This window comes from Herpailurus yagouaroundi, unplaced genomic scaffold (genome assembly GCF_014898765.1).
Source record: "Herpailurus yagouaroundi ecotype Mexico unplaced genomic scaffold, PumYag 162, whole genome shotgun sequence".
NCBI lineage: Eukaryota > Metazoa > Chordata > Mammalia > Carnivora > Felidae > Herpailurus > Herpailurus yagouaroundi.
In genome coordinates, this window is record NW_024412403.1 from 4,973,273 (window position 1) to 4,997,923 (window position 24,651).

The following is a 24,651-nucleotide window of genomic DNA, read 5'->3' on the forward strand; positions in this document are numbered from 1 at the left end:
CAAATGAAAACACGTGTCCACACAAACGTCTGTACAAGAATGTTCATAGTGGCTTCCCCACCCCCACCCCCCACCCCCAGTAATAGCCAAAGAGTCAAACAACCCAAATGTCCCTCCCCCGAGAATGGATCAAGGGTGGTACATCTACGTGACGGAGTAGTCAAGAACCAAGTACAATATGGATTGAAAACCACCTTGAAACATTCTGCCATGTGAAAAAAAAAAGCCAGTCACAAAGGCCACATATGGTATGACCCCCCCCCCCCACCCCCGGTCTTAAACAGAAGCTCCAAGAACGCAGGACTTGACTTTGCTTGCTGAGCACGGTGTGTCCCCCGCGGTGGGTGGCTCGTGCACAGGGACGCTGGCTGGAGCCACGCCTGAGAGCATCGTGCCCTGATGACACAGGCATTGCCACGCCCACCGTTCCAGGGGACCGGTGCACCCCCACCCTGCCCATCAGCCCAGATTCCATCCTGGCAGTAACCACCACACTGGAGACACATACACTGTGCCCTGGCTTTTTTTTCCCCCCCTGAGGCTGTGCAAGCTCCTTTGCATAGATGGTTTTTCATGTCCACAGCCAGAAGTGTTATCGAGGCCACAGTACAGATCGTGGCCGGGACTCAGAGGTGGTGGGCAACCTACTCAGGCCCCTCAACTTGCAGGCTTTGAGTTTGAGTCCGAAGTGGGTCTGGCGTCCAGGTCGGTAGGACGGCCACGATCCTAGGCCACCTCTTCATTCATTTCCTAAGTATTTATTGTGCCCCCCGCCCCGCACACTGGGTACCCAGCTTGACGATAAGAACATAGAGATGGCCTCCAGGAACCTGCAGACCAGCTGGGGAGACCCCACTCTCCCGCGTGGTACCCCTCGCAGCACCCCCAGTGCTTAGGAACCAGAACTTTCATGCAGCTGTTAGACTTGTAGGACATTTTGACATCCCTGGTTGACATTACCTGGGTCATGATGACTTTGTCAACATGTAAAAATCGCTGTTCTTTAAAAAATACCAAAAAAACTAGGTGCCTGGGTGGCTCAATCAGTTAAGCATCCGACTTTGGCTCAGGTCATGATCTTACGGTCTGTGGGTTCGAGCCCCACGTCAGGCTCTGTCAGGCTGTCAGTGCAGAGCCTAGAACCTACTTTGGGTTCTGTGTCTCTGTCTCTCTCTGCCCCTCCCCTCCTCATGCTCTGTCTCTCTCTCAAAAAAACAAATAAACATTAAAAAGTAAAAAACCCAGAAAACTGCTTGCAACAGGCATTCTTGGGTCTGACTACATCCTTAACTCCCACCCTTGCCGAAAGTTATTTCCATAATCTATAGTAGCAAGTTCTAGAGAGTCCCTCTCCCTCTTTCTCTCCCTTTTTCCGTGGCAAGGTATTGCTTTTACGATCAGAAAAGTAGTAAGGGTTTTTTTTTCAAAGTTGATTAGAACTAGACTCTCTTCTAAGCCTAGTTGCCCCAAATCACACGTTGTTAAGGGGGTTTTATGATATTAAATCTATCACAGAGAGTGTAGAAAGGACATTCAGTTTTTGAACTGAGGATCTCCTACTATTGCTAGACTCAGAATAAAGAATGATTTTGTGGCACTGATTTCCTTTCCTTCTCACTCGCCAGCCCAGTGGCCAAAGGAGGTGTGGTCAGTCAGGAGGAAAGGGTATTGTGAGTAGAACAGGTTCAGCAGCGTGGATAACTGGGTGGTTTTTTTCATACTAGTTTTTTCAGATGAACAGTTTTACCACTTCTGGATGATACGTTTACTTGCAAAATGTTTATCGAATACAGAAGAGGCGAAGTTCCCTGCAGTTCTGTCCTCCAGCCACCCAATTTTCTTCCCGAGAGGACATACTGGTTCCAGAATCCTGCCAGAGCTCTTACACACACACACACCAGCTCATGGTTAGGCGTGAGTGGGTACAGAGACACAGACATGCGGACATGCATTTATGTGCATAACGCATGCACCCACAACACAGATGTAATATACATTACAGATAGAGATCATGTATTTTTACGTGGACTGTAGCTTTGTTTCATGCTTTCCTCTCGTTGTTTCTCCCAAATCCTGCCTGAATGAACCATCTTCTACAAACCGACATCAGCTAATCTAAGATGCCTTGATAATAAGACATCCTATTATTTTATGTGCCACGAACAAGGGGAAAAAAATGCCGCTAATTAAAACATGCCATAGTGTTGATTGTCAAACTCGGCCAGTTTCCAAAATGCATCTTAAAAACTGATAAAATATAGCACACTGTCACTCAAGGCTCTAGGATAAACTTCCAGGGGTGGGACGGCACGTTCAAAATACAAGTTTATTTCTAGTTTTTAAATATCTAATTGCGCTCACTGAGGATCTGCTAGCTTACACTTGAACGCATGAAAATGCTCGATTCCCCACTTCTTCTCAAATTCAGTGTCTAAACAGACTTCTACTTTTTTTTTCAATATAATAAATTAGAAAATGGCATAGTTTTGTTTGGCTTTTTTTTTTTCTTAGAAATGATGCTGAACTTGACTTAACAGCCATTTGAGTTTTCATTCCCGAGAACTGTTAAATTCTTCGTGCATTTTCCTATTGACTTGCTGCATTTTATATGACTTTCTAGGTGCTTTTTCTATTTTCAGAAAGTCAGCCAATTGTGATATGAGTTGCACATTTTTCCCCAGAGTTTTCAATTTGCCTTTTACTTTGACTGTGGTGTTCTGCGTTGCAGATTTTTTTGGTTCACATTTGTTTATTTTTGAGAGACAGAGAGACAGAGTGTGAATGGGGGAGGGGCAGAGAGAGAGGGAGACACAGAATACGAAGCAGCTCCAGGCTCTGAGCCATCAGCACAGAGCCGGACGTGGGGCTCACACCCACAGACCGTGAGATCATGACCTGAGCTGAAGTCGGATGCTCAACCGACTGAGCCACCCAGGGGCCAGATTTATGGTTTTGAGTATAAATTCATAATATGTATATTTTCTGAATGGCTATCAAGTTGTCCCAGTGACATGAAGCATCACCCTAAGTAGATAATAAAATCCCACTTGCATTTGGATCTATTTCTGGAATCCTCCCAAGTTCTTATGATATTATCACCTATTTCCGTTCTTTCTTGAATCTTGTATCTTTCTACTGGATCTTATCCTTTGACCTTTGGGCTTAGACAAGGTTTTTTATTTACCACAAAATAATACTCTCTCTCAACACTACATGACCCCACATCTGAGTCTATGCCTTTTCACCTTTTGTTTTTATAGCCAAGCTTCTAGAAAGAAAACAATTTCATATTTTCTGTCTCTATTTCTCCGTGTTCTTCATGATCTGGATTCCACTCAATGCTACCTTAAAATCATTTTTTTAAATTTTTTATTTATTTTTTAATGTTTATTTATCTTTGAGAGAGAGAGAGAGAGAGACAGAGCTCGAGTGGGGGCGGGGCAGAGAGAGAGGGAGACACAAAATCCGAAGCGGGCTCCAGGCTCCAGGCTGTGAGCACAGAGCCCAACTCGGGGCTTGAACCCACGAAACTGTGAGATCATGACCTGAGCCGAAGTCGGCCGCTTGACCGACTGAGCCACCCAGTCACCCCAGTTGTGTGCCGAGTTGGCTTGTGTTTGATTCATCACGGCTGATTGTTGCATTTTCCAGAATGGTGTGAGCTGGTTGTTAAATGACAAATTATAAAAATGTGATTATTAAAAATCAGTGTTATTAACTTCCAAGTAAGAAAGTTATACTAAAACAAAGGTACTGAATATTTGAAACCATCAGTTGCTATTATCTATGCTCTTGAGATTATTTTGCTCTGAAGTATCTGCCTGGTGGTAATCCTATCCCTCCTGCACATCTTCCCAGCCCTGCCTTCAGTGACGTCACGTTGGCCGCCTGAACTGTGCCATGGCAGGAATATTTTCGCCATGGAAATTGGCAAACGTTACCAACCAGAGCTGGATGTATTGCTTTGTTAGTTTGTTGGACTTAAAGTGTTGGAGGAAATGTCAATAATGTGGATTGTGCGTTAGAGGGCGTCATGCCTTTAACCGTTATGATGAGAATAACTCAAGCGTTATTCTCTTGAATAAGCAGCTTCCAGGATTCAAAAATTCCCGGCCTATTCCCGAAAGAAATAGGTCAGGTCGTTGACCAATGATTGAAGTCCTGACCTACACCGTCATTATTCCACTTTGTGTTTCTTGTAAATGACAATAGCAACCAGTATTTGTGTGGGGAACTATCAGTTGGAACCCAGGCTCTCTAGAGATTTAAGGGTTCTGCAAAAATAAGTAAGACATACTGTGAGAATCCATTTGCTATGTGGAATTGACAATAAAGAAAGAGTACTCTGCACATCGCTATTGTGTGCAAACTGTGGGCTGCAGTTTCCTATGGCAGTAAAATTCCCCATCGTAGTCCAGTCACTGCCTCCTCCCAAATGAATTATCGTGCTGGACACTAAGGCCTCTTTGGAGCCACCCCTGTTTGGCCTTGGACCTGCTCTCCCCCAGCCCCACCCTGTGCATCTTTCCCTCATCCCCGGTCCCACTGAGCCAATGAGAAACCAGCCTGGTGAAAGCCTCAGGCTCAGAGTTTGCTTGAGAAAAGGATTTGAATAAAATCTGGAGCCTTATCCTTATTCCGAGTACAATTTGTTACCCAACATGATTGCTAGAGGGGAAATGTCTAGGGTGAACGAAAATGTCATCGGAAGCGCACATATTTTAAATGAAGGAGGTAGAATTGGATTGTGCCGCATAGTGACTGTGTCACAGAAGCTGTGCCCTACGCAAATGAGCCTTTCTTTCCATGGTTCCACCTGCTGTCAGTGGGCAAACGATGGCCAGTGAATCTGCTATGGTCTGGCCAGTGGGAGGAGGGCCTTCTCCTTCACAGTGGTGGAGCAGTTGCATTAGTTTCTATTGCTGCTGTAACAAATCACCACTACCTCCATGGCTTACAACACAAATCTATTGTGTCACAGTTCTGTAGATCAGAGGCCCAGCACCGTGTGGCTGGTTCCTCTTCCTGGGGCCTCACAAGGACGTAATCGACGTTGGCCAGGCTGGGTTTTTATCTAGAGGCTCTGTGGCAGAGCCCTCTTTCGGGCTTGCTCAGGAGTTGGAAGATTCATTTCCATGCATTTGCAAGACAGAAGTCCCTGTTCCTTTATTGGCAGCCAGAGGTCATTCAAAGTTTCTAGAGGCCTCCACTTTCTTTGGCTCACAGCCCCTTCATCTCCAAAGCCAGCAACGGCCTATCAAACACTTCTCCTGATTCAAATCTTTCTGCCTCTTTTAAGGGCTCATGTGATGATATTGGGTCCACCATGATAATGTAGAATAATTAGTCCACCTTAAAATTTTATTTATTTATTTATTTATTTATTTATTTATTTATTTATTTATTTATTTTTGAGAGAGAGAGAGAGAGAGAGAGAGAAAGCAGAAGAGAGGCAGAGAGAGAGAGAGAGAGAGAGAGGGAGAATCTCAAGCAGGCTCCACACTCAGCATGGAGCCCAACGCGGGGCTTGATCCCACGACCCTGGGATCATGACCTGAGCCAAAATCAAGAGTCAGACACTCAACTGACTGAGCCACCCTGGTGCCCCAATGTCTTTACGTTAGTAGCCTTAGTTACATCTGAAAAGTCCCTTTTGCCAAGGTACATAAAGCATTCATGGGCATAGCACCAGGGGTTAAAGTCACGATGACCAAAATCAGCCCCTCCCAGTCTGTCTGTTTCATACCCATCCCTCTCGCCGCCTAATGTCCTCAAAGGTCCCGTCTCATCACAGCACGAACCCGGAGTCCAAAATCTCATCTAAATTTCATCCGTTCTAGAGACCAGCACTCATCATCTGAATCAGGTGCAGCTCCTGGCATATCCTTCCCCATCTACAGGCCGGTGGCTAAAGACACAAGTCACCTGCCCCCCACACAGAGCAGTGGGACAGGCGTAGGCTAAGCGGCAAATATTCCCCTTCAAAATCTGGAAAATGGAAGGTCAGGTGAAACCCCCAGTCCCAGCCAGGTGAATTTTCTGAATTTCCAGGCCTGGGGCTAATCTTCTGGGGCTCCCAGCTCTGCATCTGGGGTCACCTTTCCTTTTTCATGCAAGGGTAGCTTGCTCTTAGCTCAACAGTTTGATCAGCCTGCCAGGAAGGAATAGAGTCTGGGGGGAGGGTCCAAAGCCTTTCATTTCATCCTCTTGCTGTCCCTTCTGGTCCCAACTAGCCGCACCTCAGCTCATCTGAAATTCTCAAGGACCGTGTGGGCCCGCTGGAAATACCGCAGAGTTCACGCCATTGGATGAAAGTCTCCTTCGTGGGTCCCTCATCCTAAAATCCCAGTGTCGTCGTAAAATCATTATCATGGAACTGCCCGTTTAGAATGTCTTTGTTTCTCTCCCCCAATCTTGGCAAATTAATCAAGAGGTGACATGACAGCACAGATGTTCATTTGTTTGAGGTGAACTTGATTTCTGGAAATCTGATTTCAGGAAAATAACAATCGAGGAAGCAACCTGACTCTCTTTTAGTCTTGTGGTTACAGAACTTAACACTGTTGCAGCCTTAAGCCCCTGTGGCTGATTTGCTCTTTGTTTTTCCCACCTGTGGATCATCTCATATCATGAATAAGAATGTTACAAAATATAGGAGAGCCTGGGTGGCTCGGTCGGTTGAGCGTCCGGCTTTGGCTCAGGTCACGATCTCACGGTTCGTGAGTTCAAGGGCCACATCGAGCTCCGTCCGTCAGTCTGTCAGTGCAGAGCCCCCATCGGATCCTGTGTCCCCTTCTCTCGGCCCCTCCCCTACTTGCACTGGCCCCAAAATAAAAATAAAATATTAAAGAAAGGGAACGTTACAAAATATCACTCGAAATTGCACTTTGAGAACCCCTGGTTGGAGATAAATGCTAAAATATCACATTCATTTAATACACATTTCTGAACTCCCTACTTCATGCCTGGGGTTGTTCTAGGCACTTGGGATTCAGTAGCCAATGGGACAGGTACAAAGACTCTTTGCCCTCATGGAACTTATTTTCAGTGTCGAATGTCACACCGTCTTAGGGTAAGGACCGACATATGCAGCTTCCTGTGAGTTACATTCTGGGGGTCCACCAGCGATCTGACTGGAGGCACACTCCAGCCCTGGGCTATCATCAGCCCAGAGCCAGCCACACCGCGTGCAATGGGCTGACGAGCAAGCGAGGCACAGGCTGACATGGGTGGGTGGCAGAGGCTTGTGAGTCATGAGCAGACTAGCGGAGAATCACGACAGGGATTGAGATAGTCCTGGCAATGCTTCCGAGGACACACAGGATGCATCTGAGAAAGAACCAAAACTTCACTGTGTTGCATGAGTTCCCTGAGCTGAGGAGGGCTGAGATACTTCCTTGCGAAATGGCGAGCTGGAATTAGGAGTTAGCCTAGTTAACCTGGTAGTTAACCTGGTTTCCATGGACAGCCAATTTCTTGAGAAATTAGAGTCTTTTCTGGACAGAGAGAGGAACCTTGCAGGGACCAAGGCTTGGTTCCCTCCTTTGGAATCACTGACAGACATACTTACCAGCAGGAAATCCACAGGGGGCAGACGCCAGTGACCAGCATAGAAGCAGAGGTGGCTGGTGACGAGGACTGAATTAGAGGGCACGGGTCTGCAGGAGGGGTTATGCACGGACTCGAAGCCACAGAACCTCTGTGGTCATAGCAGATGGCGCCCCTGCCAGGGAAGAGGCACAGGAGGGGAGAATCTGTAATTACCAGGAAGACGCCATCAGACTGAGAATGTTTGGGTAGGGGAGGCACTGGACTGACCCAGGATCACAAGGAAAGTTGGATCAGGTGAGACCAGGAAGGTCCCAGCCCCAAATTTCCAAACCCCTCGAGACCTCACCTCAAATCTGAAAGGGGTTTGTCTCCTTGAACTGATAAAAGAAATCACCACAAACCGGGTGGTTTGGAACAACAGAAGTTTTCTCTCTCGCTTCAGGTGACCGCTAGTTGGAAATCCCCTAGTTGGCAGAATGGGCTCCTTCTTGGGGATTCTGAGGGAGAATCGTCCCGGCTTCTCTCCCAGCTTCTGGCTCCAGGCAATCCTGTAGACACCCCCTTCCAGCGTCTGCTTTGTCTCCTCATGGTGTCCTTCTAGTGTGAATATGTTCATCTCTTCCCTTATGAGGATGCCAGTCATTGGATTTAGGGCCCTCCCTAATCTGGGACGGCCTCACCTCAAGATCCTTAACTCCATCACATCTGCAAAGACCTGATTTCTAAAAAAGTTTACCTTCACAGGAACGGGCGTTAGCGGATGTCTGTTGGGGTAGCAATGGAACCTCGTACCTTGTCCTGATTGCCACTCTTGTCTGCCTTCTCCACAGGGGTGAAAATGGGTTGTTGGGGCGGTGGGGCTGGAGGGGGAGTAGGAAAGGTCTAACTGTGCCAGGCTTGAGAGAGCTTGGAGGGGACAGGGAGAGGACAGTGAGAGATCTGGGATGAGAAATATAGAAAGCGCCTCAGGATGGGGGGATTTTAAAGTAGCAACACTGTGCTCTGCACATCATGAGTGGAATCTTCCTTTGCCAAGTTTGAAACTTCCTTACAGGTTTAAACTGCATTTACGTAATCATTTGGTAGCCAGACTGAGGATTCTTTGTGACATTGTTGCCACGTAGTGAGAGATGGTCTTCCCGGCAAGAGCGAGAGGGTCCGGTTTTATACTTTTGGAGCAGACCTGAAACGACTGTTCTCCCACAGGGTAGTATTCCAAAAACCCGTGTTTTTAAAAAATGTTTATTTATTTATTTTGAGAGAGAGAGAGAGAAAGAGAGAGAGAGAGAGAGAGAGAGAGAGAGGGAATCCCAAGCAGGCCCCACGCTGTCAGCACAGAGCCCGACATGGGGCTCGATCCCACAAACCCTGAGATCATGACCTGAGTCGAAATCAACAGTCAGATAGTTAACCAACTGAGCCACCCAGGTGCCCCCCACTCCCTGCCAAGCCATATTAATATAACTGTATTTTTCCTACAGGCCAGAAAGAGTTAATTCCAAGGAGTCAAAAGGTATTGCCCAATCACCTGAAGGGTTTGAATCATAAATACTGAGTGAGGAAGATTCTGTCCCTGCCTCCTTTATCTCCGGGACACCAGGCTACATCTGTTAGTGTCTCTTCATATGGAGAAACACGTTTTCTGGAAGACTCAAGCTTCCGTCCCCTACTTTCCTCTGACGAGCCCCCATGTTTGGCGGTCTCCGCTTCTCTTCTGGAAACTCCCTGCAGTAACCTGATGCACACCTGAGCAGAGGGCATGTGTCTTCCTGAAGAGCCATGACTTGACATTGGCAGAGAGGAGAGCCACATCTCAGTTTCAGCCACTTTACAAATAATTCGCTCAAGTTAGAGGCAGCGGGAGTGACCTTCCGTGCTGTATGGAACTGGGACACTATCACAATTTCTTGAGGAGTCCTTACTTCAGTTTATTTTTCTCCATAAAAGCAAATATTGCATGGAAGAATAGTAATTAGAAATGTATCCCATGGATAAATCATTCCTTATAGTTCCCAATTTTAGTTGATTTTCATGCGTTCGCCCAGCACATATTTCTTGAACTCCTACTATGTGCCAAGGTTGTCTGAACTGGTTGATCGAATACAGCTGACTCTGTATTTCGGTGTTTTCACCGGTTCTCTTTTCCTGTTTCCGTGCATGGCCACATGTAGTTCCTTCCCTATTTCTCAAGAAGTACATTGTTAAAATCTGAATTCCCTTCTCCCACTTTTCTAGCAATAATGATTACAGTCAGAAGAGGTCAAGCTGACTTAATATATTAAAATATTAACTTGCTAGCCAATTTCAAGGCCAACATTTAAAACCGCTAATATGAAAAGGGTTAAATGTGACAAGAAAAATAGAAAACTCAGGTACATTGTGCCCGTCAGTGACCTTGGGAGCCTGTTATAAAGTCCCTTAAATTTTGAAAGGGTAAAATAAATGATTGGAGAGAGACATTTAAAAAAAATCATACGCAGTTATAACAGTGGGGGCCTGTTTGCGGTAATGAACCAACCCGACGTCCATCAGCCACGCAACAGTCAGTGTTAACAATGGTGACATTGTGTGCTCGCGGGATGCAGAAGGTTGTGATGTGAAAATTATCCTTCTGTCGGCTCCTTCAACCCTGGTTCCAAATTGAACCCTTGGAGAAATATTTGGTTAGGCCTGTGCTTTTCAAAATAAAGCAAATGTACTTTAAAAACATTAAAATAAGTTAGAGACAATGGCTTTACCAGAACCATGTGGATTAGGGGGATTTTGCTGTAACTTTAGACGAAACAAGGTTAGCTTCAGGAAAGTCACCAACAGTAGTTTTAAAAAGTTAAAACCTGCCAATATGTTGGCGGTCCACACTGACTGCCTGGGGGTGGGATGAAGTCATGGCCTCAAACAGGACCACCTCAGAACTACAATGATGACTTATTAAGACCAAGGGAAATCAACAGGTATAGAGTATGCCTAGAGGTTTTAAAGGAGTTTAATGATTTGGGGACACCTGGTTGGTTAAGCGTCGACTCTTGGTGTTGGTTCAGGTCATGATCTCACTGTTTGTGGGTTCGAGCCCCACGTGGGGCTCTGCACTGACAGCTCAGAGCCTGCTTGGGATTCTCTCTCTCTCTCTCTCTCTCTCTCTCTCTCACTCACTCAAAATAACTAAACTGTAAAAAGGGGGGGAAAAGGAGTTTAATGATTTTGACTAAAATCATCGGTAGACAAAGATGAATTTGCACAAGGTCCCCCAGTGGAAGGGCAAAGCAAGTTTATCATACGCAGCTCAAAAGGGCCACCTCTCTGAAGTCAAACCAAAAACAAACTAGCTGATATCGAAGCAAAAAGGGGACCGTATTGCCCAGCGTGTGGAGAGTAATGACAGGTACCAGCATCCCCGTGTGTCACCTCATCCCAGGCAGCACTTGGAAGGTCTTTACTGCGAGGCCGGATCACCACCGCAAGTTCAGTCCAAGGGTTTGCTGGTCTCCTAACAGCCAGAGAAAACCCGTGCTCTTTACCAGGTGTCCAAACCTGGGCTCTTGTTACTGGTTGTTTCTTCCAGCCTGTGTATCGCTGACAGCGAGGCTCCCTCTTACCCCTTTGCTTTTCTTTCTGTCCTGTCTTTTCACTTCCCCCCAGCACCCAGCACATTCATTAAGACCAGGAGTCCTTGGCTCATAGGAAATCTGAAAGCTTCTCTCCTGTCTTTATGAGTCTGACCCCCTTGAACTGAGTCCACTAGTTTCTAGAGGCTGCTGTAAGAAATGACCACAGACTCTGTAGCTCCAAACAGCAAGAGTTTGCTCTTGTACAGTGCCAGAATTCAGAAGTCCACCAGGGGTCACCCAGGACAAAAATCAAGGTGTCACCAGTCCTGGTTGCTCCTGGAGACTCCAGGGGAGAATCTTTTCCTTTGCTGCTCTTATGGTCTGAATGTTTGTGTCCCTTGCCCCAAATTCATATGCTGAAATCCTAACCCCCAATGTGGTGGTATTAGGAGGTGGGGCCTTTGGGAGGTGAATCATCATGATGGTGGGGTCTCACGATGGGATCAGTGCCCTTATGAAAGGGAGCCACCCCCCAGCTCTTACACTTTCTCTACCACAGTGGGGGTGGGGTGGACACAGGAAGACGTCTGCCATTTGCATCCCACAAGAGGGCTCTGCCCAGACCCCGACCATGCAGGCAGCTGGTCACAGACTGGCAGCCTCTAGAAGCTTGAGGAGTGAATGTCTGTGGTCCGGATTCTCGGTCTGTGGTGCTCTGGCACAGCAGCCCTAGCCAACTAAGGCACCCGCCTTTCTCAGCTTCTGTAAGCTGCCCACGTTCTTTGGCTCGGGCCCCCTTTCTCACCTCACCCTGACCTCTGCTTATGTTATCACATCCCTGACTGTCTCCCTTCTGTCCTGCCTTTTTATAAAGAAATTTGAGCTTACCCTGGACCCACCCACATAATCCAAGATCCCCATCACAAAACCCTTCATTTAACCACATTTGCAGGTTCCTTCACCAAGGAAGGTAACCTATTCACTGGCTCCGGGGATTAGGATGCGGACACCTTCAGGGGCCATTGTGCTGCCCACCACAGGGCTGACTAAACTGTCCCCTACAAAATGTGTCCTGTCTCCTCCAGCAGCTGGGATCTACCAGCCTGCCTGAGAAGTTTCCAACCCCTCCTTGCGATGTGTGCTGGCCATTCAGCTCTGATCCTTAATGGGGCAGGTCTGGTCCAGTAACCAGGCCCTCAGACCTTCTGCTGGTGTCAGGCTGGGTTCCTGCAGGGGGAGGCAGGGAGGATCCAGGGCATTTCACATCCATCTCTGGGTGGGTGAGGCTCCTGGCATCAGTACATGGCCTCCATGGTTTCCCTCCTGCTGGTGGCCCCACTCTGGCTTTTGTCCCCTGCCCTAGCATCTCCAGCCCCAGGTATGGCTGTGGCTCTGTCGTGCTGCTCCTCTCTGGGTTGTCTCACGTCCCCTTGTGTCCTCTTCCAATTCTTCTCAGCACCTTTGTATTCAATTCTCCCAGTTATATTCCTTCGATTTCATTTATCTGGTAGGATTTTGTTTTCCTGGCTAGACCCCGACGGATGCATTATTTCAACAGTGTCAGGGAGGTGGACATAGAAGTGGCTTGACTCTTGCTCTCAGAAGTTCACGGCGTGGCCGAGGACACATTGGATCAATTGGTGTCATGCAGTACGGGTGGGGCGAGGCCACAGTCCTGCACCAACAAGGCGCCATGGGGCATAGAGATGGGACCCTTCTGGAGACTTGAAGCTTAAGACACCTTTGGTTTTGAAGGATGGGGAGAATTTCAAGACAATGGGCAGGGAGGACATTTCAGGAGGAGAGAGGAAATCAGTAGGAACACAGAGGTGGGACTGGGCAGGGGCACTGAAGAGGGGACAGTAAGCACGCGTGACTGCAGACCACACACATCCTTAGTGGGGGAGGGGAAAGGAAGGGCGGTGAAAGGTGGCAGGGCTGTCCATGCTTGTCCTGGGGCTGCTGCAATGAGTTCCCACAAACCCTGCGGCTTTAAGCAACGGAAATCTGTTGTCTCGCATTTCTGAAAGCCAGCGGTCCCATATGAAGGCGTGGCAGGCTGGGCTGTCTCAGACCTTTTCCAACTGCTGGTGGCTGCCTCTCTCCTGTCTCTGCCCGGGCTGTCACATGGCACCCCTGTATGTATCTCTGCGCTCTTGCCCAAATACCCCTCTTCTCGCAAGGACACCGGCCACTGGAGTCAGGGTCACCCTGCTCCAGTCTGACCTGCTTGTAACTTCATCACATCCGGAAGGCTGACCTTTGAGCAATACACGTTTAAAATTCATGGGTTGGGGCTCCTGGGTGGCTCAGTCAGTTAAGCATTTGACTCGTGATTTCGGCTCAGGTCATGATCTCACGGTTTGTGGGTTCGAGCCCCAAGTCAGGCTCTGTGCCGACAATGCTGAGCCTGTGTGGGACTCTCTTTCTCTCTCTTTGCCCCTCCCCCATGTGCACTCTCTTCTCTCAAAAAATAAATAAACTTAAAAAATAAAATAAAATTCGTGGGTCCACTTACATGCAGAATTTGGGGGGGTGTAGATACGGTACAGCAGTCTAAAGATATTTCCTCTTCCTTATGATTTTCTTTTCTCTAGCTTACTTTAAGAATATAGTATTTGGGGCACCTGGGTGGCTCAGTCGGTTGAGTGTCCGACTTCGGCTCAGGTCATGATCTCGCGGTCTGTGAGATGGAGCCCCACGTCGGGCTCTGTGCTGACGGCTCAGAGCCTGGAGCCTGTTTCGGATTCTGTGTCTCCCTCTCTCTCTGACCCTCCCCCGTTCATGCTCTGTCTCTCTCTGTCTCAAAAATAAATAAATGTAAAAAAAAATTAAAAAAAAAGAATATAGTATTTAATACATATAACAAAACAAAATATGTGATAAACGACTTTTGAGGTTATCTGCAAGGTCAAGAGTAGGCTCAGTAGAGAAGTTTTGGGCGAGTCAAAAGCTATGCCTGGATTTTCGGCTGTGCAAGGGGTCAGGGGTTGTTCAAGGGTCAACTGTATTTCTTTTCTTTTTTTTTAATTTTTTTTAATGTTTATTTATTTTTGAGACAGAGAGACAGAGCATGAACAGGGGAGGGGCAGAGAGAGAGGGAGACACAGAATTGGAAGCAGGCTCCAGGCTCCAAGCCATCAGCCCAGAGCCCGACGCGGGGCTCGAACTCACGGACCGCAAGATCGTGACCTGAGCTTAAGTTGGACGCTTAACCGACTGAGACACCCAGGCGCCCCTGTATTTCTAAATAATATCACACTCACCAGTACTGAGGGTTAGGGTTTCAACATATCTTTTTGGGGGACACAAAGGCAGGTGATGGAGAGCCCCCAGGGCCCTGCCGAGGCCTGTATATTTGATGACGGATTATGGTTTATTGGGTCAGGACCACAAGGGAACTCTTGTCTGCTGCTACGTTTTCATGAGCATTTAAATCAACCAAAATAGAGCTACCTGATGACCCAGCAATTACACCACTAGGTATTTATCCAAAGGATACAGGAGTGCTGACTCAAAGGGGCACATGCACCCCAATGTTTATAGCAGTGCTATCGACAATAGCCAAAGTATAAAAAGAGCCCAAATGTCCATTGACTGATGAATGACTAAAGACGTGGTGTATCCATACAATGGAGTACTATGCAGTGATCAAAAAGAATGAAATCTTGCCATTTGTAACAATGTGCATGGAACTAGAGTGCATTATGCTAAGCGAAATAAGTCAATCAGAGAAAGATAAATATCATATGATTTCACTCAGGGGTGGGACTTAAGAAATAAAACAGATGAACAGAGGGGAAGGGAAGGAAAAATAAGATAAAAAGAGAGGGAGACAAACCATAAGAGACTCTTGGATGCAGAGAACAAACTGAGGGCTGCTGGAGGGGAGGTGGGTGGAGGATGGGCTAGATGAGGGAGGGGCACTAAGGAGGGTGCTTGTCGGGATGAGCACTGGGTGTCCTATGTAAGGGCTGAATCACTGAATTCTACTCCTGAAACCAGGACTACACTGTATGTGAACTAACTTGGATTTAAATAAAATTTTTAAAAATAAAAAAAGAAACCAACCCAGTCTTTTATCAGCAAAAATAAAACAAGACAGCAACCTTCCCCAGCACCACGTGTTCGCATGTGTCTCTCCCTCCTAGAAGACAGCTTGTCCACACTTGCTGCCCCCCCGCCATTCACATCCCATCTGTTTCTCTACCCGCTGGCTCGGACTCCCATTACTTTCTTGTGCTCTCCGTGTCATCACCCTCCACCCCTCCATCTGCTTGCTGATGGTACCCCACCCTGCTAAATAGCGGCACTTACCTGTTCTGGCCCTTGCCTGCGACTCAACTTCTCCAAAATGGAACCGCCTACCTCCCCGTCCTTGAGTCCCCCACTGCCAGTGAATGACCCTGCTAACCCGCTAGCTCTCCAACCAGCTCCAGAGTCACTCCCAGTGCCTTCCTCTCGCTCATGCCGTGTCCCCTTGTCCTGGAAACTCACCATCTCTCATGGGGATTGCTCCACCATCTCCTAAATGATTCCTGCCCCTCAGTCTGGCAGCCCTGAAATCCTCAGAGCAGCCACGGGGACTTTTCTTGACCGTGAGCCGGCCGTGCACCTCGGACTACCTGTAAGGCACAGACAGACTGCTGGCAGGCTGCAGGGGCTGAGCCCGCCCGACTTCCGCTTCTCACCGTGCAGGGGTGTGTTGCCTGCGTGCACCCACTCAGGTACGACGCTGCTCACATTTCCATCCCCGAAATATGCTGCTGCTCGCCTTTTACCTCAAGGCCTCTGTCCAACGGAAGAACTCTCTTCCTTCCTTTTCACCCAGCCAATGCCTACTCATTTCTTTGTATTTTATTTTATTTTTTTAACGTTTATTTATTTTTGAGACAGAGAGAGACAGAGCATGAACAGGGGAGGGTCAGAGAGAGGGAGACACAGAATCTGAAACAGGCTCCAGGCTCTGAGCTGTCAGCACAGAGCCCGACTCGGGGCTCGAACTCACGGACCGCAAGATCATGACCTGAGCCGAAGTCGGCCGCTTAACCGACTGAGCCATCCAGGTGCCCCTCATTTCTTTTTAATGAAGCAGTGAGCAGAGAGACGAGTGAGAAACAGAGGATTGTAATTTTCCTTCTGTGACTACCTACTCCCTCCAATCCTCTCCACTTAGGACAAAACCCAGGCAACTGCTCTGCCCACATCACAGGACCGAGCCTGACGTGAATGCAGGCCCAGCCCCGGGCCCACCTCCATTGCACGTCCAGTCTCCTAAATGATGGGAGCATTTCAAATACTCATCGGATCTCTAATGGAGAGGGTAGAGCTGGCAGTTCAAATGACTCTCTGATGTCCAAGCCAAGATGATCTAATTTACGTAAGTGACAAAAAAATGCATGCTCCTTTACATCAAAGCCCTGTGAGGTTCCGCGTGGACCTGACCATCTGTGAAGTGTTTGGCTAACAGAATCCACTTTAGAAAGCACATCCAAGGGAAATTCGCTAATTTCTATTTCGGGACAGACCAATAATATCCAGGCTGAAAATGGCCTTGGCCGTCACCTGTGCAACCACTTTGCTCTCTACAGGCCAGAGCAGATGGGTGCAGAGGCGGCTGACTCCCTCCAAGGTGACTCAGCTCATCATGGGACCAGCGGACACAGGGGCTGGTTGTCACTTGCCCAGCACCTGTTCTTTCTGCGGGCAGTCCTCACCCCCATCACAGCGTAGAGATGAAAAGTCAACCGGGATTTAGAATCTAATCCCAAAGAGCGGCTGGCCAGCTCCATGATCCTGGGGGAGCTATCTGTGGCAGCGCGGTACCCCATCTATCCCCAGGGGATAGAGATCTCTTTCCTGCCAACCTCAGGGACCTGTTCAGTCTGCCATTATTCGTCTATCCCAACACGCACTCCTTCTCTTGCTGGGCATTGGGTGCCGTGCTGTGTGGTGTAATCCAGACAAATAACATGTGGTCCCAACAGGAGCCTCCAGAGCTATCTCCCCAGCTTGTGGAACGCCACGTTTCTCCTGACACACACTGGAAGCGCCATGGCTAAGGCCTGCTTTCAAAGATGCTCTCGGCAGGGAGAAGCTGGGCTGTGCCTCTGACATCAGGCCTGGGTCCCAGTGCTCTCCAGGGGCTTCTAGACAAGACTGCTGTGACCTCAGGTGTCGGTCTGCTCCAGCTGCCATAACGAAGTACCGTGACCTGGGGTCTTCAACAACAGACATGGATTCTGTCCGAGTGCTGGCGGATGGAAGTCCAAGATCAAGGTGCTGGATGATTAGCTTTCTGGTGAGGCCTCTCTTTCTGGAGGAAAGTATGGTACCTTTCAGATGGTACCTTCTTACTCCGTCCCCATGTGGCCTTTTCTCCACATGTGTCACACACAGAGGGAACCAGCAAGCTCTCTGATGTCTCCTCTCATAAGGACACTCATCCTGTGGAATCAGGGGTCATCCTCCTGACCTCCTTTAACCTCAATTACTTCCTTTGTGGCCCCATCTCCAAGTGCAGTCGTTCTGGGGATTGGAGTTTCAGCATACAACTTTGGGCGGGGAGGGTGATCCCATAAGTTCAAGGGCCGGAGCAACCACTAGGCTTGATGCTGTGATGTTCCTCTGCTGCCCAAACAGCTCGTTCCGTGATGCACGTAGCTGAATCTTTGGGGTTCCCAGGGAAACGCACGGCTCTTGTAGGCTTTATTCTTTACTCGTTCAGATGAGCAGGGAAGCAATCTTCAAGGTGTTGGTTTCTGTCTCCGGAATGAAGATTATTCTCCTTCCATTCACTGAATCGACACAGCAGGGCCGTGACAACTTTGTCGGCCACCTCCCAGGCTCCTCCTCCTCCTCTTCCGCAGGTATCAGGTGGGCCCAGCGTGTCCTGAACAAAGACTGCATTCCTCAGCCTCCCTTCCAGAGTGAAGGTGTTGCCCCTCGTGCGGATCCTAGCTGAAGGAGCAACGACAAAATACGTTTGGCAAAACAAAAGTGAATGGGGAGAGCCTGGGCTGCAAGTGTGCACAGAAGGTGCGAGACGGCATGCCTACAATGGATTCACACTGAGCTGTGAAAACAGCCATGTTTTTAGTTCGTTTATTTTGGGTGGGGGAGAGGCAGAGAGAGAGAGGGAGAGAGAATCCCCAGCAGGCTCCACACTCTCAGCACAGAGCCCAATGCAGGGCTCCAAGTTACAAACTGTGAAATCATGACCTGAGCTGAAACCGAAAGTTGGACACTTAATTGACTAAGCCACCCAGGTGCGCCCACCAATTTTTAATGTTGATCGATGTGGATTTCAAGCTAGGCAATAATAGAGAAAATAACCTTCGCAAGAAGGGGTGGGATAGAGCTACTGAAGTGGGAGAGACTGAAATTCTATACTTTGTTAGAATTACAGGAAAGCTAAGGTGTTACCAATTTTAGAGCAACAACCACAAAACAGAAAGCAATTTCTGACTTCCTAACAGATGGGGATTAAGTGCTGTTGAGGAAAACAAGGGGCGCCTGGGTGGCGTAGTCGGTTGAGCCTCTGACTTTGGCTCAGGACATGGTCTCATGGTCCGTGAGTTCGAGCCCCGCATTGGGCTCTGTGCTGACAGCTCGGAGCCTGGAGCCTGCTTTGGATTCTGTGTCTCCCTCTCTCTCTGCCCTTCCCCCTCTCATGCTCTGTCTCTCTCTCTCTCTCAAAAATAAATAAACATTAAAAAAATTTTTTTTAAAGTGCTGGTGAGGAAAACTTGAAGAAATCAATGCAACAAAAGGCAAGAAAGGGAAAAAAATAATCAAAGAAAAAAAGCAGGATAAACAGAGCATAGGATGGCAGAAAGAGATCACAATAAATATTAGGTTGAATATTATGAGATCACCATTTTGTTTAAGTTTATTTATTTTGAAAGAGAGAGAGAGAGAGAGAGAGAGAGAGAGAGAGAATGTGAGTGGGGGAGGCACAGAGAGAGAGAGAGAGAGAGACGGAGAGAGAGAATCCCAAGCAGGCTCCACACTGTCAACACAGAGCCGGACATGGGGCTCGAACCTATGAACTGCAAGATCATGACCTGAGCCGAAATCAAGAGTCGAAATCAAGAGTCAAAATCAAGACGCGAATGCTTAACTGACTCAGCCACCCAGGTGCCCCGCAAGATGGCCCTATTTTAAGTAAGAATATCTAAATATTAGTAACTGCATATGGCTTAACTTATTATAAAGCAGGATTATGTGTCCTCACTAAAAGACGACAAATAAGGGAATGGATTTTTTAAAATTCAAGTTGATGACGTTGAAAAAGGCGTACCTAAATAGAACGCGGGAGAAAGACTAAACGCGCAGAGCAGTAAAAGATGTGCAGTCAGTACTAACCTAAAGGAAGCCAATGCAGGTGCTGTCATTTCACCAAAATACACTTTAAGGCAAAAAGTGTCCTTAGATAGGCGGAAGGGAAGGAAAAATAAGGTAAAAACAGAGAGGGAGACAAACCATAAGAGATTCTTCAATACAGAGAACAACCTGAGGGCTGCTGGAGGGGAGGTGGGTGGGGGAGGGGCTAGATGGGGGATGGGCATTAAGGAGGGCGCCTGTTGGGATGAGCACTGGGTGTCCTATGTAAGTGATGAATCACTAAATTCTATTCTCAAAATCACTATTACGCTATGACACCCAACTTGGATTTAAATTTTTTTTTAATAAAAACCAATCCATCAATCAATAATAAATGAAATTTTAAAAAGGGTCATTAGAGATGAAGAATTATGCGGTAAGGATAAAACCAACATTTTCCTGAGAACACGCAGCAGCCACAAGCCTGTGCATGTCTGAAAAATGTGTGGCTTAAGATATATGAAAAAGGCAAACTGTCAGACTAGTGCACTCACTCATCTATGTCTCTAATCCAGGAAACCGCAAGAGGAAGCAGACCTGTGCGTAATCTTAATGGGAAAATTTAAGATAACTCTCTCAGAAATTGATAGAACAGAATAAAAGGTTGTAATGTTATAAACAGTATGAAAAATACCATTTTACACAGTGGATTGGAAAAAATATATATGCTTGCACTGAAAAAATGGAGGCTGTACATTCTTTTTAAGTTCATGTAGAACATTTACAAGGGTCCTGCATGAAATCACCGAGAAAAGTCTTCAACAAATACAAAATAACGAATACTATTCAGATGGCAATGGGATGAAATCAAAGTGGAAATTAAAACCCCCCCCAAAACCTTACTTTGTAGAAAATTGCCCTGATGCAACCATTGATCCTAAGTACACTGTTAGGGGGGCCCTCCCAGGGATGATGCAACAGAAAGGAACACGGGCCGTATTCAGATGCTTGAATCACACAGTTTATTAAACTCAACCTAAGTCACACGGAGGGAAGTGAGGGGAGAGAGGAAGGGTAAGTTAACACACTTCAGAGCAGGTGAAGTTCCTGAGTCCTAGGTACACGGTGCTCATGGGTCCTGTTTCTCTCCCTGCTGCATCAACCTTCCCCCCAAGGATGCTGTTATGAGGACTGGGGCCGAGTTTTGAAGAAGGGGCTCCACAAATGGAAGCTTCCCTGGGTCACTGGCACCTGATATCTCTTCCTTGGAGAGACACAGGGGCAAGGAGGCTTGACTTGGCCGCAGCTCACTAGGCAGACTGTCGAGAAGTTGTGGTTTTCATCTGTGCTCCTCAGGCAGAACATCGGGGCTGTGGAGAGATCACCATGGGTGTCACTGATGGCTGGCCAAATCTGGGGGCAACACAGTTACCTGCCCAGAGGTGGCCTGATCATGACCTAATAAAGCATCTACTTTATTATGTCATATTTTAAGGATTTATTCTATCTAACCTTGATATATCTTACAGGTTACTAACCTTCCTTTCTATATGTAACACACCTATTGATTTTACTGTATTTCACAAGCTACTTCAATATACTTGAATATTCATGACCTATATTTAACCTGCCATATGATTTTACTCAATCTCATAAACTAAAAGCTTACTTAAGATCTATGTTTAACTCTTTTGTGAGTGTCCTAAGAAAAGCCACATGATCTCTGGACTACCTGAATTATCTCTTTCTTCAAAGCACTCCAAGGTTTTAGTATGGGTATAGCCTCAAAGGACTGCACCACTGCTCACAGAAATACACACACACACGCACGTGCGCACACACACGCACATGCACATTCGGATCGTTTTCCTTATGAAACAATTGAATATTTTCAGATAACAACACACACTTTTCTTTAAAAAAGTTTTTCATTAATGGAAAAATCTCAGTGGAAATTATGAACGAGTTGGGACAACACTGGAACTCTGCTTCATAGGTCTTATGAGATGCAGCTAATGCCGTACTTGGGTACACATTTATAGCCCTAAATGCTATTATTGAAAATAAGACTAACAAGCATGAATTAAGCATTCAATTAAAGAAGCTAGATAAAGAAAAACAGAAAAATAAAGACATAAAATAGAGAGGACTTTGATTAATAGGAAAGCCTAGGTGGTTTCAGTTAATGAAGAGCTCCCTGGCCCCAGTGGGTGCTGAATTAACCAAATGCAACGTGAGGCTTAATATAAATAAAATGCCATGTGCCAGTCGTGGTGATTGTCACAGAATGTTCCTTATTGCAAAGTTCTTCTCCTGGGCTTTAAGTTAGCAGACCAGTACGCAAGGAACACTGACTTGTTCAGAAATTACTGTAGAAACTGTGAGTGTTTCACCTGGATAAAAGATCTATGGGAGAATCTGTAGGAGAATGGATTAGACTCAACTTGTCCAGGAATTTAGGAATAATTCGTTTGGAATTACAAAAAGTCAAATGTCAGGTTGTCGTAAGTAAAGACACCCATCTAACAACTAGGCGTTGGTGGCCATGTAGAGCTGCTTCTCTTGGTTCCATTCTGAAGGAGTCTATGGGGCTGGGTTCCCTGCGAGTACCAGGGAGGAGCAGAGGTGGTGGTGGGAGTCCTGCTCAGTTCAAAAAGTCTATTAATCCAGAATAATAATAGTCTGCTGGCATGGAGGAAGCCCTGGTATTTAAATGCTGCTTTCTTCCACCAAAACTCTGTTAATTATAAAAGTTCGAAAATTATAATATCATAACATGCTCCTGGGACATGAGTCACCTTGGGCTGGGTGACTTTTGTAATGGTCAGAAAATCAGCATGGTCCACATGGTCAGAAACGATTTTGTGTCTTATTTGCTTATCCACATACTGTCTTTGTTCTCCCTGAAGGCAGGGACCATTTTATCCCAGACTTTGGACTACTTGGCACCTGGAAATGTGCTGGGACCTAGTAGGTGTTTGATAAATATTTGTTCAAAGAATGTGTCTAGGGTTCTTAACTCTCTAAATTATCCATGGGTCTGCTTCAGGGGGTTTACAAACTCGCCAAATTTGTGTCTAAATTGGGTTTCTGGGGGGAGAAGGCCCATAGATTTTATCAGAGGCTCAAATGAGCCCCAGATCCAAGCAAGGTTGAGAACTATGAGTTTAGTGATGCCAGGAAGAGACAAAGAGGAGTTTGTCTTTTAAAACATTATGGAAAATTTAGGGACACGTGGGTGGCTCAGTCGGTTAAGCATCCGACCTCAGCTCAGGTCATGATCTCACAGTTCACGAGTTCAAGCCCCGCGTCGGGCTCTGTGCTGACAGCGCAGAGCCTGGAGCCTGTTTCGGATTCTGTGTCTCCCTCTCTCTCTGCCCTTCCCCCACTCATGCTCTGTCTCTCTCTCCCTCTCTCTCAAAAATAAATAAAACATTAAAAAAACAAATAAAACATTATGGAAAATTTAGATTTCATGGAGTTTCAGCTGAATGTTAATGTGCTTGCATTACTGGAAAATTATATGCATTTTCTAGAAGTTGATCATCTTTGTAGGGTGTAAATCTGATAACTTAGCCTTAACCACAATACTTGATTAGATGAATTCCTTCTTCTGCCCCATCAGATTTGTTGCAGATTCTTTTCAGTTTTCAGGAATATTTGTACTTCTTAATAACACAAAAAGTTTAAAATATCTCTGGAGCACCCGAATCACCTTTTTTTTTTTTTTTAAAGTACTCAAAGATTTTAGTATGGGTATGCTCCTGGGACAGAATTGCCGTTTAGAGAAATACACACACACACACACACACACACACACACAGAAAACACACATACATACACAGAGTCAGTATACCAAAGGGGGAACGAAAGTGACTTTGGGCAGTTTCCATGGCAAAGATGCATCCTTAAACTGCAACATTTTTATTCCTGAACAGGTAATTTATCATTATGTGTTTATGGGAATGATTACGGCAAGTCCAACTCCGTTAGCGGTTAAGTACACACTTAAAATGAATCCTGCTAACAGTTGTGATTGGCGTACAAAAATAAAATATATTATTTTATCATGTACATACCCTATTATTATCAGTATTTGCATTATATTATTTTATCATCATCCTATTATAATGTTGATATCATAAAATCTTACGGGTCTTTGACTTTAAATGAGTTACTCTGTCTCTGAATATCACTCATTATCTCTTCCCTCACACCCGCTATAAAGTCACAGGGAATTACAATCCCACTCAGGACTATCATGTTGGCCCTCAAATGTTCAGCTTCTTTCTTTCCGGCACCTGTTTTCTTCTTAGAAGGCGGGTGGGCCCTGTGATATACAACAAAATCAATCAGGCACATCTCACCATTCTGCCTAAATATAAGCCCTTGTCTCACCCTGAACCACAAAAGAGAGACACCCCCTATCTCGGAGATGCTTCCTCAGGGTCTCACATGCAGGAAAGAGAGAGGGCTCCCCTTACCTGTCCACACAGGTGAGTGTGGGCACCTCCTTGCTGTCCAGTATGGCGTTCATTCAAGAAGGAGAAAGAATTTTAAAAATGTGAAAATATCATCTCAGAGGGCTCTTTCCGTCTTGTCCTTTGGTCTGAAGCTAGAAAATGAGTAAGAGTGACTTTTTTTTTTTTATTCAGAGGGCAGAGTTCAAGTGGGGAGTGGGGCAAACATCCTAGTTTCTGCTTCCAACTCGGAGAGACGCTTCCCAACTGGTTAGAAAAACAAATTCTGTTTAAATCAAGAACTCAGACTTCGAATTGGAGAGAGATTGCTTTTTCACGAGCCTTACCTCTCCCCGCCGCCCCCCCCCCCCCAGACACACAGCGTATATGAATCTCTTTCCACAGGGAGCATCTGGGATTTTCAATTATTAAAAGGAAGCTCAGAGCCAGGCGCTTCCTTGGGGAGCCCAACGAGACTTAGGCTGCAGGTTCTGTGTAACCCCTGGCATTCAGTAACATTTCCAATACCTTGGCTTAAACCTGGACGTTTTAGATTTGGGGGTGAGCACTGGCATGGCGAACGCAAGGGGAATAAATAAATAAAGGCGTGAGTGAAGAGAGATCAGCAGTTCTCCCCCACCCCTCCCATGCAAGGACCATGTTGCTTGCAGCGATGTAAACAAGCAACCAGCGGGCAGGCAGGTCGAGCATCCAGCTCCAGCATCTTTCTGGCCGGGCCCCTCCTCTGCCGCTCCTTCCCCAGCCCTGCC

At 46.7% G+C, this 24,651-nt stretch overlaps 1 long non-coding RNA gene across 1 annotated transcript; it reads right to left on the minus strand.

Annotated features, from left to right (window-relative positions):
* Positions 1–20,420: 20,420 nt before the first annotated feature.
* LOC121036536 (uncharacterized) lies at positions 20,421–24,212 on the minus strand. The gene is made up of 2 exons (XR_005793371.1): positions 23,906–24,212; positions 20,421–20,791 (listed from the first exon to the last, which is right to left on the minus strand). It is a non-coding gene; the product is annotated as an uncharacterized LOC121036536 (long non-coding RNA).
* Between the last annotated feature and the right edge of the window lie 439 nt (positions 24,213–24,651).